A 16183-nucleotide genomic window follows, 5' to 3' on the forward strand; every position below is an offset into this window, starting at 1 on the left:
ACCGATTCATAGAAAAAAATTTTTTTTTGCATTTGATTTCCAATTCAATGAAATATTTTTACAGTCACCTTTGAAAAATCGATACACACACACACAGGGTGTCGTGAAACCCTTTAATCATTTACAGGTGATAGGTTTTTTTTTCTTTTCTACATTAGGGCTTCCTTACCAGTGGTACGTGAGTCCCTGAAGTCCACGTTAATAATAACCAATAATGGCGAAAACGAGTAAAGTAATTCAAAAAAATAAAGTAAAAAAAAATTAATCACCAAAAATTATACATGGTAGGGAATGGGGGTGGGCACGCATGCTTCCATGCATTTTCAAGACTATACCACCCTTACATCCATATATAAGGGTAGGCTCACCTTCAGGGAATTTCTAGATTTAGGAAAGCCTAGTGCCTATATCCAGTAATGTGAAACCCTACTAGAGGCTTAGAAGAGTATACTGCTTTTATCTAGTAATACGAAAGACTCGTAGGTTTAGGAGAGCCTGATGATTATATCTCGCTCCCGAGTGGCGTGGTGGTGAGACGCACGTCTACCCCGTGAAGGTTACGGTCCCAAGTTCAAACCCCAGAAAGAGTACAGATAAGATGTTTTCCCTAACGAACTTTAGGCGACCACCAGTAGACAGCTCCTTCATTCAGGCCCGTCATTTGAAAATACACTAAAAATGGTATATATATATATATATATACATACATTGAGTACATGTGCTTTGCCCCGCCCCCCCCCCCACCTGGACAAAGTTGAAATGACGGCCCTGCCTGCATTTCTAACCTATCTCATTGATGGCAGTAAATTTCAATATAGCGATATGGCTGAAGTTGGTGTTTGGTGAAGTAGCTATCACCAATCAAAAAACAAAGCCCAAAACAGAGATGAGAGGCGGCTGCCCACCATGGGGACGAACCAGTCTTAGGACTGAGGTACCATTGATGATAATGACATTTATATCTAGGGTTACATGAACTTCTTACCCATTTCAAGGAAAACGCAATCCCATAAAAAGATCCATTCTATGTCATTTCTTCATTTCCAATCCGGAAGATGGGTGGCAACATTGAAAATGCGTACTTCACGCACATCACACAATCATGTTCACGTAACGAAATAACTCACCGCGTAAGAATGCAATACTTCCCAGCATCCACCAGTTTGTTAGAAATTTTTCAGAAATGCATTGGTATAAATAGACTGAATTATTCCGGGATATTTTTTGAATAGCACATCGATATTTCTTAAACAACCCAAGAATTCCTCATAAGTAGATAAGAGATTCTAAGATCTCTCAATGGCATTTATTAAATTACCCTGTGTGGGTATATCTGTACTTTAGAAATGAATACTTGAGATTTTCAGTATTAGATTTACGAGCAAAATAATAAATAACGATTTCTGCTTCTCTGTGTTCTTCCATTTGTATTTTAGCTACAACGAAAATTTATAATCAGCGATTTCCATCTGCAAACGCAAAACATGGCAAAATTCCAGGAAAAGTCAAAGTGAATTTTCAACAAGAATATTCCTTGGAGTAAAATTACTTTTACGGAGAAAATATCTTTTTGATTTGTTATTTATATGATATCGATATATTTCTCGGATTACTGGAATCTCTCGTAAGTACGATGAATAATGACAATTTAAACTTCCGATGGTTTGGATTTGTTGAGGCAGGGATGTCCGTCCGACCCGTGGCCAAAAACTAATCAATGTGACCCCCACCAGCAATTTGAAAATGGGTAATTTTACACAGGTTTCTGAAATAAATTAATCAAAAATGGATTTTAAAATGAAAAGTTCCACAATTGCTTTGAAAAATAGATATTTGAACCTTCAAATGCTAATTTCCTATATTGTTTTTCCAGATGCTAATGTTCTATAATACTATCTCAGATTCTAATTTCTAACACTACAATTCTCATACATTTCAGTTTCTGACAGGCTTAGAGATTCGAAAAAAAAAATCCAATGAACTTGAAATTTTGTTTTGTGTGCGTGCGTGTGCGTGTGTGTGTGTGTGTGAAATCAACTCTAAATATTCAAAAATATATTTCTGGAAAATCCATGAAGTTCATCATTTTTAAAGAAATTTCTTCCAAAAACGTACTTTAATAATATTTTCCTATAAATATCGGTATAATTAATTAAGTCGACTCATTAAGTAGAAATATTAAGTATATAATAGTGCATTTGATTAAAAATTTGGAAGAGGGGAAATCTGCTCTTTTTTTTTTTTTTTTTTTTTTTGCTTTTTCAATTACTTCAAAGATTTCTTGAACTGACTTTTAATTAACCAATGACATAAACAAATGAGAAGAGATTTGTTCATCCCGGCCCTTAAGGGATAAACTCGACAACATGCTCTTATGGTTTCCATGTCTCGTTCAGTCTCGTCCCTCAAAGCAATTTTTGCGTTATTCTCGATCAATATCGGGATTTGCTTCGAGATTTCGTCGAGGTAAGGAGAAGAGAGAGAGAGAGTTTAATTAACAAAGTAATAACACTATAATTAAGCTGGTTCTAAGAATAATTAAAAACGATGCCCCAACAACTCCGCCGATGAGTAAAAGCGGCTACAACAGATGTTAACTTGCTCTGAGCAAATGACATTTCAAAGCAGATTTTAGCTTGATCTAACTTTTTAAATTAGGAATCGTTCGAGATTAAGTACCGTGTTTTCTCAACTACTTGAGATTATTTTGGAAATGATGTGTGTTTTCCAATAAAGTTCATCGATGACAAGTTCATGTTTGTTGATATAGTTTCTAATTTTTGAAGAGTTTTATAGAAAATCATTATTCTCGGCAAGTTGGTGAGAATTTGTCGTAGAATATTCATATTGCATATGTAAGCAGTAGCTTATTAGATTTTTTTTCACAAATACCTTTCCTGATGTGCATTTTCAACAGCTGCGATTTTAATTTCAAATCAAATCAAATTAATTTATTAATTAATATAAGTTTAATAAAAATATTACATTTGATTAATAAAAACCACCAAGGAGACACGTAGGTCCCATACTGGTTGTTACAATGAAGTTAATTTATAAACACTAACAATTGACAATATAAAATATAATTATAGTGTTTAGTAATTTTGGAGAAGAAAAAAAAAGATAAAATGAAAAAATCAAAATATACACACATACATATAATACATAAGTTATACTGTATATAAAATACAATATAATGATGCAACGGGCAGGGGGTGCATTTTATTACTTATATAAAAAAAATCGATAAATAAATCAACATGAGTTTATATAATATGATTTGAAATAGTACAGCAGAGCTGACTACAAAAAGGAATTTTAAATGAGAAATTAACCAGTTGGAGCGGGAAGTCAATCTGTAGCAAAATAAAGAGTGCGAATTTGAAGACGAAATCAAAAGCAGTTTTCAATATTGACTATTTTCTGGTGCAATTTTCAAAAATACTTTTTCAAATGAATATCTTCAACAATGCTATTTCACATGTATTTCTTGAATATATATCTTCAATAATAATAATAAACCAGATGGTATGTCTTTAGTAATAATAAACCAATTGTAATATTCAACAATGTTATTACAGTTGCAATATTCAACAATGTTATTACAGTTGCAATTTTCAACAATGCTATTCCTCTTGCAATTTTCAACAATGCTATTCCTCTTGCAATTTTCAACAATGCTATTCCTCTTGCAATTTTCAACAATGACATTCATGTAGTACTTTTCAACAATTCCTGTTTCACTTTTCAACAATTTCATTCCTGTTGCACTTTTCAACAATGTCATTCCTACTGCACTTTTCAACAATGTCATTCCCGTTGCACTTTTCAACAATGTCATTCCTGTTGCACTTTTCAACAATGCCATTTCATATGTACATCTTCAATAATAATATTCCAGATGGTATGTCTTCAATAATAATAGTATTCCAGATGGTATGTTATCAATAATGATATTCCAGATGGTATGTCTTCAGTGATAATATTACAGTTGCAATTTTTAACAATGCTATTCCAGATGAATGGCTTTAATAATAATACTTCATGTGTGTGTATGTCTTGAGTAATGATATCCCATAGACAATTTTATCTATGCTATTTCAAATGCATGTCTCTAATAATAAAATTTCAGATATATGTCTTCATTAATGATATTACACGTGCAATTTTCCACAATGATGTTCCAGATGCAATTTTGAACAATATCGTTACAGAAGCAATTTTTAAAATATTGTTTCAGATGGGATTTTCAAAAATGTCATTCCCGCATACGAATTTCTGGTATTGCTATTTAACGCATAAATAAATATGTTATATTATTAAATTGTCGCATATAAATCTATTAATTTTTATGTTTATAGATTTGTGTATATGAATGTATGACGTACATTTGCCAAAGGAGTTGCGTGACAGCTGTATTATAATTATTCTACCATCAATGACATATTTGATTCATATTTATTATAATCAATTATCTCTTCATTTTCTTGAGCATCTGATGAGATGTCAAATTTGTTCATCATCTTCACTAAGTTATGAATACAAATCCCCAAAATTGAATACACGGAGGATTTGAATAATAAGTTTATGACTATAGAAACAAGCATTTATAACTTGTTTTTATGGAATATATTTTTTTTATTCATGGCAGATTTGCTCCGTAATTTTTCTATAATAACGATGAATTTCAAATTGTTTGTCATTTTATTTTCCGCTTATAGGTGTTTTCCCTAATTGTTAGCATATTTTAAGGTTTATTAAATACTGATGATTATTTCAGCAATGTTGTATTTCCTTGTATTTAAATTGTAATTTCCTTTATTTTAATTTTTGAAATATATGGCTATCCCAAGCATAATTTTCCACAAAAAGTGCTTCAAGAATATTTCGTAGTAGAACGATAGCTAATGCCACATGCATAGTGTTGTATTGTCTCATGTACACGCGTATGTTTGGGTCCGGTTCATACAAGTATGTTCAGTGCTGCCATCTATATTCCTCACTTGAAATGAGAAATGATACGTGCGTAATTTTTTTCATGTTGTGGATATAATCGCATTCAACATGTGCCACACATGCAGTTGCATGAGGCGGATGAACTTGCGGACATATCCTTTTTTTTAATTTTTATGTGTTTTTAATAACTTGATCATCACGTACTCCCAAGAGATTTTTACGGTCTGTCCAGGGAATATGTTAGTGGACATCCATACCCGAACCGGGATTCGAACCCAGACCTGCGCAGTCACAGGCTAGCTCCCGAACCACCCGACTACCAGGCGGCTGTCAAGCCTTCAGCAGAGAGGAAAATATAGTAATACTGGAAGAATAAATACGGGCATGTATGTGTTGTACTCAAACGAATGAAGACTCAAACAAAATAAAATATTTCAATATTAACACATGATCACGTTTTCTTCTGTTTACTACCTCGTACAAAAATCTCAATAATTACATGAGTGATTTTCAGATAAAGACTGAATTTTTCCATCCACTTTCGCTTTACTCATAAAAATACGAGAAAAAAAAAACTGGTTACACGGTCTTTATAATCCAAACCTGTTAGTGACAGTCACGCTGACCATAAACCTGAGCGAAAACATTGAAAGAGGGCAGGAGAAGGTTACCATTGTGACAAGATCCCGGGACACACACAAACACATATCCGGATGAGCACATGTCATATCATGCAACCTAATACGCCAAGAACTTTTATATTCCATGGACATATCCACAGGAGTAACTGACAACGTATGACGGAAGGTCTTTCTCCGTAGAATCCTTTTGTCCCGTATTTTTTTTTTTTTTTTAATATTTCTCCTGAATCCAGCTCGTATTTTTCCTTTAGGGGATTATTCTCTGTATTGTACGTAACAAAATAAATAAAATATACGGATATTAGACAATCCTCTTTTTTTTTTTTCTTATGAAAGCCATAAAGAAAATTGAGAGGACGAGATTCTTTTCATCTCATATCGTAAAAACTTTCATAAATATCGTATTCTTTTTGTACGCCTGTTTAAACGCCTAATATCTCCTCATCCGTTTCAAAGAAAACCTTACGTAAAACGGAAAGTTTTCTTCACGTTGAAAAGTGTGTATACATTCTTGTTATGGTGGATTGATCACGAGGCAAGATGATGTTATGAAACAAGTTTTTTTTTTTTAATCTCTGTTTTTTGAATAATAGATGGTGCGTATCCGTTACTCGATGCTTGCAAGAAAAATCTCCAGTTTCTTGGAGCTATTGAAATCGACGTTATTCTAAGAAAATGTATTCGGCACTGGGAATATGAATGATACTTACGAGAGGAAAAACGGAAAATATAAAACTCATTTAAAAATCCTTTCCATCTGGAGAAATGTGAATTTCCAAATAGGATATATTTCGTATGTTTTTTTTTTGTTATTAAATAATATTTTACGCATTCTTGTTAGACATGTAACACGTCGCATAATGGCTAGATTTAACCTATATACGAGTGGTTCGAACATTAGGGATTTGTCTCACCAACACGGCTACCTTTATCAACTGCGGGGCCTGGAGCGAAAATATCTTCTGTGGTCCTTTCTGTGGATTTTATATACAGTTTTGTTTTATTTATTTATTTATTTTATTTTCATTTTTTTTTGGGAGGGGAAGGAGAATCTTCATCAAAGATTGATTCATGGATTATCACAGATTGTACAGAAATATATCCACTTGATGTAAATTAACACAAAATTAATGAAAATTTGAATCGACGAAAATTATTTATGCATATGATTTATCGACAATATAGTTGCTAAAGATATCTCTCAGCATTGTAAAATATATTCCATTATTAGTTACTACTCCATTTTTTAAAAAAAAACATTTAGTGAAATTTCATCCATTAAAAATTAGTGAAAATTATACTAAATAAGCTATTCATATTTATGAAAACATGTTAATAAACTTGGAGCGAGATTTCTTTCGAATTTATCGAAAAAAAATTGGATAAATTTAGAAGTTTTCACTGTGTGAAATTTTAAGAATATAATAATTACTTCTGATATTGTGTAGAGTATTTGTTCTCTATTATGCTCTACGGACTTGGGAACGTATTTTTTTGGCTCTTGAAAAGTAACGTAGTATAGATAGTTTTTGTAGGTATTTTTCATTATTCCACATTCCATACATCATCATCATCTTACGCGGAGCTCCAATGTTCATTAAATATTTCAATTGTTATCTTGAACACAATAACCATGGTTAATGCAAATTTGGATAATATTTTAATACAATTACACTGCTTTATTACATAATTGATCACTCGTAGTTCAATGTAAGAAACCTATTTCGTTTTCGTAAAATAAAGTATTACAAATGAGAGAGATGCATACTTGCATAGTACTATTTATATACTTCATATGCACATTTTGCAACATGAATTTATTTATTTTCCTTTCACATAAAACCCATAACTTATTCGAATAGAAATGAAATGAAAATATTTGTGTGATGGTTTTGAAATCTTTCGAAAAAAAGTATTTATTTTTACATTTTGTCATTTTCCCTTATTCTACTGTCATTAATCTATTAGTAAAAACAATTGTTTGAAATTTAAAAGAAAAATTCAAATATTATGCAGGAAATTTTCATAAATTCTCCCCAGCTTTAAATGTATGAATACATACGTTATACAAAAGAAACATTTTCGTGTAACGGTCTCGACCACAAATACATATATTTTAGTTATAACTTTGTCACGGCTGTTCAGCATGACAGAATCTCCATCATTCTTCCTGTCATAGTAGAAACTACTTGCGATGGAAATAAATGCTTTCATGTAAAACTTGGCAAGTGAACACATTCTTCTTAGGGAAAGACAATCAATGCCACAATTCACAGTACAGTGTGCATTATTATTTGAATGGGGACGCATTGAACACATCCCGATAAATAATTTTATTGATAACTATTATTGTTAATTTGCAGCAGTCATTAGCACCAGAAAATAGCATCAATTCCTTTGAAACGCCCGAATTGGAGTCCAACGCATTTCAAAAATTTAGGATTAGAAGTGATATTTCCGATTATTCACAGTTGAAAAAAAAACATCGTCATTAATTTGTTTCAGAAAAAATGTTATTAATTTGCATTTGTGGCAACGCTCTCTTAAAATTGAAGAAATTGTCTAAAAAATGCGTTATCTCATTACATTCGTTAATCAATGATTATTTACGCATCATCGTACGTTTATACCAGAAGAAGCCATCTTGTTGGCATAAATCTAGGAAAGAAAATCTTAAATTTTCATTTCTGAAAAATAAAATATACATATTTCTTACGTAGGAGGAAATCGTAAACTTCTTCCTCAAGAATAATTTCTGAATAAATTTTCAACTATGCAGCAAACACAAGCATAATCATGAAAAAAAAACAAATTTATATCTGCAAAAAAAAATCATGAACTTGCATCTTTCTTTCAAACCCAGTACACCTCCAGTACTATCGCCATTAGGAATTTACTACCGAATGAGTTAAGGAACATGGAGTTGCACGTGTTTACATGGCAAGTAATACTCTCCCCCGTAACCAAATGCTCGATTACACATCTTTGTGGATGGAGGATTCCTGCATTTGCATAATGTGGGGCATCATCTATTGGTGGTCACCTCTGGTTCGATAAGAAAACACCTCTGCCAATGTCTGGGCTCGAACCTACGGAAAGCCTTCACGGTGATGGACTAGTATCTTAGCACTGCGTTATTCGAGCTCCAGGAAAAAAATTTCTAAATTTGCATCGGGAGGAAAAATCTCGAATTCGCATCAACAAAATTTACGAATTTGTATCGGAAAAAAAGTCGTGAATTCGCATCTGGAGGAAAAAATCATGAACTCACATCTGGAGGAAAAAATCATGAACTCACATCAAGAGACAAAATCGTGAATTTATATTTAGCGAAAAAATCAGAAATTCATATTCAGCGAAAAATCCTAACGTGCATCTGGAGAAAAAAATTTGAATTCAGGTCAAAGAGGAAAAAAGAAAGTCGTAAATTTTTGCATCGGGAGAAAGTCATGAATATGTAAATGCGGAAAATAATCAGGAAATCGCATCTAAAAATCATGAATTTGCATCTAGAGAAAAATTGTAAATCATGAATTTAAAATCTTGTGAAAAAAAATCATATTTTTCTAACACGAAAAAAATGCCACGGAAGATTCTAAATATACGCATATCAGGTACTTGATTAGTTATCGTTATTAAATCCGCGTTGTGATCAGCACTTCCACTACAAACAGGATAAACACTTCAACATCGGGTCAAGTATTGATGACCAGTAAGTGTGATATCGGCTAACACTCTCTCAGGCAACCCACTCTCATCGCTTAATCTCACGGAATGTCGTTTGGACCGATTGTCGGTAATTAATCAGCATTGTTATCGACTCGTGATCGGTGAAGATTGAATTACCCCTGTGCCCCATGTTCGTTTCCGTAAGTTTCACTTCGTGCATTAATCATCGCCGGATAATGCGGGGAGGGGATGGGCATCGAGATATGACATCTCTTCAGTTATTTCGATACATTCTGCAACTGCAGCCGCTGCAATGTTTAGAAATGACAGAAATTTTATGATCGAAGCTTCAAAATAAACGGGAAAGAAATTTTATAATGGCTCTCATGCGCTCACTCTTCCAAAATACGAGTTTTTTTTGTTATTTGTGGCAACACTGGCATGTAAAATAGAGAAGGCACAACGTCATTAAAACCTCATTTTGCCTATTTCGCCTCTTTGGATAATATTCTCTTCTGGTTGAAATAGATTAACGTGATTAATATCGATAGATATTTATTTATACAATGCTGTTCGACAAGGTCAATACAAGAGAAAGAATTTTTGATCGTAACAAAGGTATTATACAAATACTAGCACAAGGACCACAACAGGTTACTTGTCCAACGAGGGGGCTGAAAAAAGATGACCATAAAAAATATGGATGTCAAACGTATCTGGAATATAACAACACAATATAAGAAATGCCAATAGAATACAATACAAAAGAAACACAAATAAGAATTTCACGAAAAAGTACTACAGTCGAATCCCGTTATAACGAACTCCAAGAGACCGGAGAGATCACTTTGTTATAACGAATTTTCGTTATAAAGGAATTTCAGGTTGTTTGCATTGTTCCTGTGTAAATTTATTTGAGGGATTAGAAAAATGTTCGTTAAAACGAGATTTTCGCTATAACTTTATTTGTTAAAACGGGATTCGACTGTAATATAATTGATACTATATTACAGAGAGTAACTACTTATATTACTCTGCATAAAAGAGAGATTGTGGTTGTTTTATTTGAATGTGTCCAGCTTCTCGATTGATCCCACTATGTTGATCGTACTTCTTTTCGGACGTGTCTATTGTGTTAGAATCCTTGACCCCAGGAGTTAAGTTATTCCATTTATTAACAACCCTAGTAGACAAAAAAAAAACTCCCTGTCGCACCACAACCAGAAATTGTCTCTTACTAAACGATGCTGGTGTCCCCTTGTCGAAACAGTTGGTTCATGGTGTATTAATAACTCGTGATCCATACCGTTGAAAATTGTAAGCACTTCGATCATATCTCCCAAACACCTGCATTCTTCCAATGCATAATACTTAGGAAATGAAGTCTTTGTTCATAGCTCAAGCCTTTTGTTCCAACAACAGTACGCGTGGCTCTTCTCTTCAACACCCCCCCCCCCTCAGGGATGGTCTCCAAAACTTTACGGCATGCTCCAGCCCAGGGCGAACTAAGCCTCAGAAAAGCGGAAGAATGACTTTAGGAGAGCACGAGTTGGACCTTTTCAAGAATGAAACCGAGCATTCGGTTCGTTTTTTAGGGGTCATTCAAGTATTACGTAAGCAGATTTTCAGCCATTTTTGACCCCCCCCCCCGTCAGCGAAAGTAAGCAAAACAAGCAAAACATTGCCCCCCCCCTCCCTCCCCTCTGTCAGCAAAGCTAAATTTCGTCAGCAGCTTAGAAAATTTCATTTTTTCAAAAAGGGGTGGTTGATGACGTAGGCAACCTTCAAACCCCCCCCCCTTGTCATCAAAAGTCAGCAAATCCGAACCCCCCCCCCCCCCGATGCTGACGCAATACTTGAATGACCCCTTAATATTCTATTCACAATTCTATTAAATCAGGACTGTACATCAATCATGGGCAATTTCATTAGTACGAGAGGGAATTTTTATTCGAGCCTGACTATCTTACAAACTCTTCCAGAGATACGAATGATTTCCCTGCACTGAAAATGAAATGGTTATGAAATGATTTTAACAAATACGCTATAATCAGATATAAAAATAGTTTTGTGCACTGTGTACGAAAAGAGAAAAAAACTGTAGAATGATGAACGGATGTATATGGTTGTTATTGTGCATATAAGTATAGATAGATACATGCATATGTATGGTGTTACATGTAATGTACTAACCGATATTCATAATACGTAATTTAATTATATAACCGTGATTATGACTCTCAAAATGAGAAATCTGACATCTTTACGTATACCGTAATCGTAAATATATAAATAAAAATACAATATAACATATGTCTAATCTTTATAAAAGCTGTTGTCTGAAACATATGTGATTATAACCCCCTTTAGACCCGCTGGGAGGACTTTTAAATCCCTTGGGGTCACAAAGTGTATGTATTCATGCGTTTTTATGTTTATACCTATGTGCATGTTTGTATTTGTATATATGTCAGTGTTTTTGGGATTTGTTTATTAAACAAAAAATTAAACTATAATTCGTCCTTCAGACTACCAGACCCTTCAATGTGCCAACTCTGGTCCACGGACTACAAGTTCATAGAGACGCTACAATATGGCATACAATCAATAGAATTCTTCAAGAAATTATTCTTGAAGATTCTTATTAGAATTATTCTTTCTATTATGCGAATACATCCAGAATAAAGCATCAATGCCTAAGGTAGACCCCATATGGCAATGCGACTCAAAAATTCACCAGCCAATAAATTTCTACTCTTGTCGTCGTCTTCGTCAACCGGTTATTTTTTTTTTATTTTCTTCAGAAATTCTATTTTATATTCAGTAACTGAGATAGGGATATATATTGTTCGAGCAGTATATTTGTTTTCGATCTCAAGAGGATCGACTTTTGCTCTGGAACAATCGGCAAAAAGTTCCAAGAATTTTTCAATTTTTTTTTTTCTTTCCTTCCTTTAGATGTCGTGCAAATCTCCAGGAGACGTCTTTTTCGGAAGCAAGAAGAAATATTAGAGGAGACTTCAAAACTTCTATAAGATTCTTTCTATATTTTTTCCATTTTTTTTTTCAGGAAAATAGGAAATGTCTATTGTAGGAGATGAACGAGTGGCAATGGGAGAGAAAAAAAAAATGTCTTAGTATTTTTTTTGTTTTGGGTACAACATCTCAGACTGATTGCACTCGCTGAAGGTGACCAGGTGTTGTATTCCGAGTAAAAGAGCGCCTGAGAGACTCTATGTATGTTTTTACCTCCTCCGCATCCGAGTACCAAGAACTAATATGAAACATATGTGGTCTTCGTAAAAATACATACTTTTTTTTTTGCGAAATTACCGATTCTTTCCTTTTAACCTCGTTTTTTCCCTCTTCGGTAAAGAAATTCTGAAGAAAAAAAATCCCCTTTCTAAGAGAAAAATATCAACAGCTTATAATAGTCTCGTGATCTTAATGCGTTGTGCAATAAACTAGTGTTTAGAAAACTTCTTTTGTGATCTATATAAGTATTTTTACGAGATAGTTTTTGCCAGTGAAGTGCATTTATTGTGTATTTATGAACTTGAATGCCAGAAAAGCTTTTCATCTAAGGAGAACAGCGACAATGGAATTATTGTGCGGGGAATTCGCAACTTAGTTCTTGTAGAGCACCCTATCCCCCATACTTCTGTTGTATGTCGAGGTTTCACTGTTTTATATCAAGCTGTATGACATACCAAATGTACTCTATAGAGTCGAGATTAGTTTACTCAAATGGTTTAGTCATAATCTCAAGCTGAGATGAGTGTCACTTTAATTAGGATTGCGAAATTGCACAAGGTGGAATTAAACTGATGGCCAGAACTGAAAGGGGTGATAGAACACGCCAAACCAAACAACATTCACCATACAATGTGGGGTCGGAAAGTGAGCGGCGAGTCATGAGAGGGCAGTTTCTCTGAAGTGGATTGTTGCTCTGAAGTGGATTGATCTGCCTTTCGCAGAACCCATCTTTCAGCTGTTATTCGTCGGCAGAGACGCAGGAGTAATTGTAGTCCCGTAATATTTGTTTCTTTCGAATTTGGAAGACAGAAGGCAGAGAGCTTTTTGCGTACAAAAAAAAATCCATCTTCACAATTAGGAACAGAGCACATACACATCACTTTCTCGCATGCACCAATTCTAAGAGGAATGCTTGCGAGGTGCAGAACTGGTTTTAGTGATGGTAGATGGTGCCATCTATTGGTCAAATTTGTAACTAATTTCACCATTCAAAATGGTTCGAAATTTACCGAAATGCAGCAAACAATGTTTCCTTACAAATTCAATCGTGTTTTCATCTTTGTAGTACAGCGGTTTTCCGGATGTGATGATGTCTTTATATCTACTGTTACTGCCAAAGCCCGAAATCGGTCATTTCCAGAATTCAACGTCGTTGTAAATATTAATTAGTAATATTTCGGGCCTTGGCCAGCCAGTTCACGCAGTGGCTGTAGATCGCTGATTAATATCCGAAAGGAAAAGGCACGGTTTGTGGATCGAATTTCGGCCTAAAACTTTCGGCCATTTCGCGAATTAGCCACACTTCGGGCTTTAGCAGTAACAAATCCATATGTTATATACTCCGTGGCTCTATCTAATAAGAAAAATCCATTCTCAGTAAGTTATCACAAAGTTATTTATTTATCATTCGAAGATGAGAAATATCAGAAGAACTTATTTGAAAATTGTCATTATATTCCTTCCCGAACTTCTACTCCAAGACTTTAATATCCCGAATGAAAAAAAAAAACTAGGAAACTTACTGTATCCTTAACACCATCATTTCCAGAAAAGCATTATTCCCGAGGGAAATGTACTGCCGTATCATCATTTATTCTTTTTTATCACTTCCATTCTAATGGTTCAATAAGAATCGTCAGAACTCTTGATGGATTTCTCTCTCTCTCTCAAACAAGTTTGGATCAAACACATGGAAACAACAAGGAACGGGACGCGTCACAACAAAGAAACAAAAAAAGAATAATTCAAGTTAGAAAGAAAAAGAATATATTTTTTTCCTTGAAAAGATCGATATAAATAAAGTCTATGAATGGAAGCCAATTACGTGCCTCTTTTATCATTTTTTTCCCGTCTCAGTTCTTATTGAACATCAATGGACAAAAGAAACTCCGAAAAACAGTTCTTCAGACTTTCTGCTTCTCTATTTTGTAATTTCTCAATCAAACTTATGATGGACAACAAGGGAATTTTTTGGTGAATAAAATATTAGAAATATTGTAAGTATTGTTTGGTAAATAAATAGCATCTAGACCGAATTTCGGGCCTTGGCCAGCCAGTTCACGAAGTGGCTGGAGATCCCTGGTCAATATCCGAAAAGAAAAGGCACGGTCTTTTTGGACCCTCTTTTGGAAAATTCAATGCATCGCAAACTTGCTATAGAAATGGTTCCCAAACAGTGGGTCACGACTTCTTGTGGAGGCAACAAAATATTTTCTAAAATTTAAACGTGTTAAAAGAAATTTATTTCATACATTCCCAACGTAAATAAGAAAATCAAACCTACAAATCACCTTAACTCTTTACTCATACATGTGTGTTCGTACACTCTCTAGTCAAAAGTAAAGCACACAACTAATGGATTAGAAATTAGAGAATGTCTGGAAAAGGAAACTTCACCATTGAAATTGAAAATGTTAAAATGGGTGAATGAAAAAAAAATATCATTTTTTCATACTTGCAGACAGCCCTTTGAAATTTTAATTATCAGGTTTGACGAAATCATAGTTGAAGATTTTGCTGATACGAAGCCCTACAATCATTCAACTCTCATTGGTTGTCAAACACAGGTTGATGTATCCGCTGCTTACATTTGGAAAATTCAGAGTTGATCATTGAGAACCACTGCCCCGTAGTAAAGATAAATTCCCCCAAACCCTGCAGCGACTCATCATCACTTGCATTAATTACTTCCCACTATAAAACGGATACTTTGAAAAATATTCTTCGCAGTTGAAAACGGGTACTTACAACTTATTATCAAATTTATAGTGGAATACTAAATCCAACGGAGCTTTTGCAATGATTGGTTATAGTTATTATTACTCAGTTAATAATTATGACCAATAAAAGTGAAATCATTACTTGTTAATTAATTAATGAACGATTTCGCTTTTATTTTGTCAATACGGCTCGCATCTCACGCGGGTTGGCGGGATCTTGCGTGTATCTATATAAAGATAAACACTATAGTTAGAGCTATGACCACTCCCCACGGTCGCAACCCTACGGGGACTTACGTATCCCCGTCTCGCCACGTTTGTGGATGAGATACGACCCACTAAACCCCTCCAACTAGTTGTCCAATAGTAAATGTCTTGCAGAAAAAAAAAAGAATAGATATTGGAACGTGATAATGTACGGATAGTTAATTACGAATCATGATTATTGAGTGTATGATTATTACAAGTGTCGGGGAACTAATAACTTCATGATGGTCAATCGGTTCTGCTAAAAACGGACTTTTACAGTTCGGAGTGAATTGTTCAATTAATTATAGACGTTAACTAATTTCATTACGTACTTAAGTGATTAATATAAATAACTTTAGCTATAGCGGTAGTAAATTATTAAATTATAATTATTAAATAATCATACCTAGCAAAATCTTCTTAATTTGAAAATACTTCAAATGTCCAGAGTCGAAGTTTTTTGTTGTTTACTCGTTCTTTATTTGAAGAATCCAAACCAGAAACGAGTTCACCAAAAAACAGATTTGTATGCAGTCGAATATTTGAACTCAACATGGTACTGATTCGAAATTTCCTCTGCCCTCGGAACATCATAGTATTAAATCCAAAACCAATTTTCTACTCGGTTGAACAGCTAAAGCCAATGTTAAACTGCAAAAATACATCCGTAAAGAAAATTTCTGACATTTCCGT

The sequence above is a fragment of the Pholcus phalangioides genome, unplaced genomic scaffold (genome assembly GCF_987345545.1).
Source record: "Pholcus phalangioides strain wild (caught in Gottingen) unplaced genomic scaffold, Ppha-v1.0 ptg000015l_1, whole genome shotgun sequence".
Lineage (NCBI taxonomy): Eukaryota > Metazoa > Arthropoda > Arachnida > Araneae > Pholcidae > Pholcus > Pholcus phalangioides.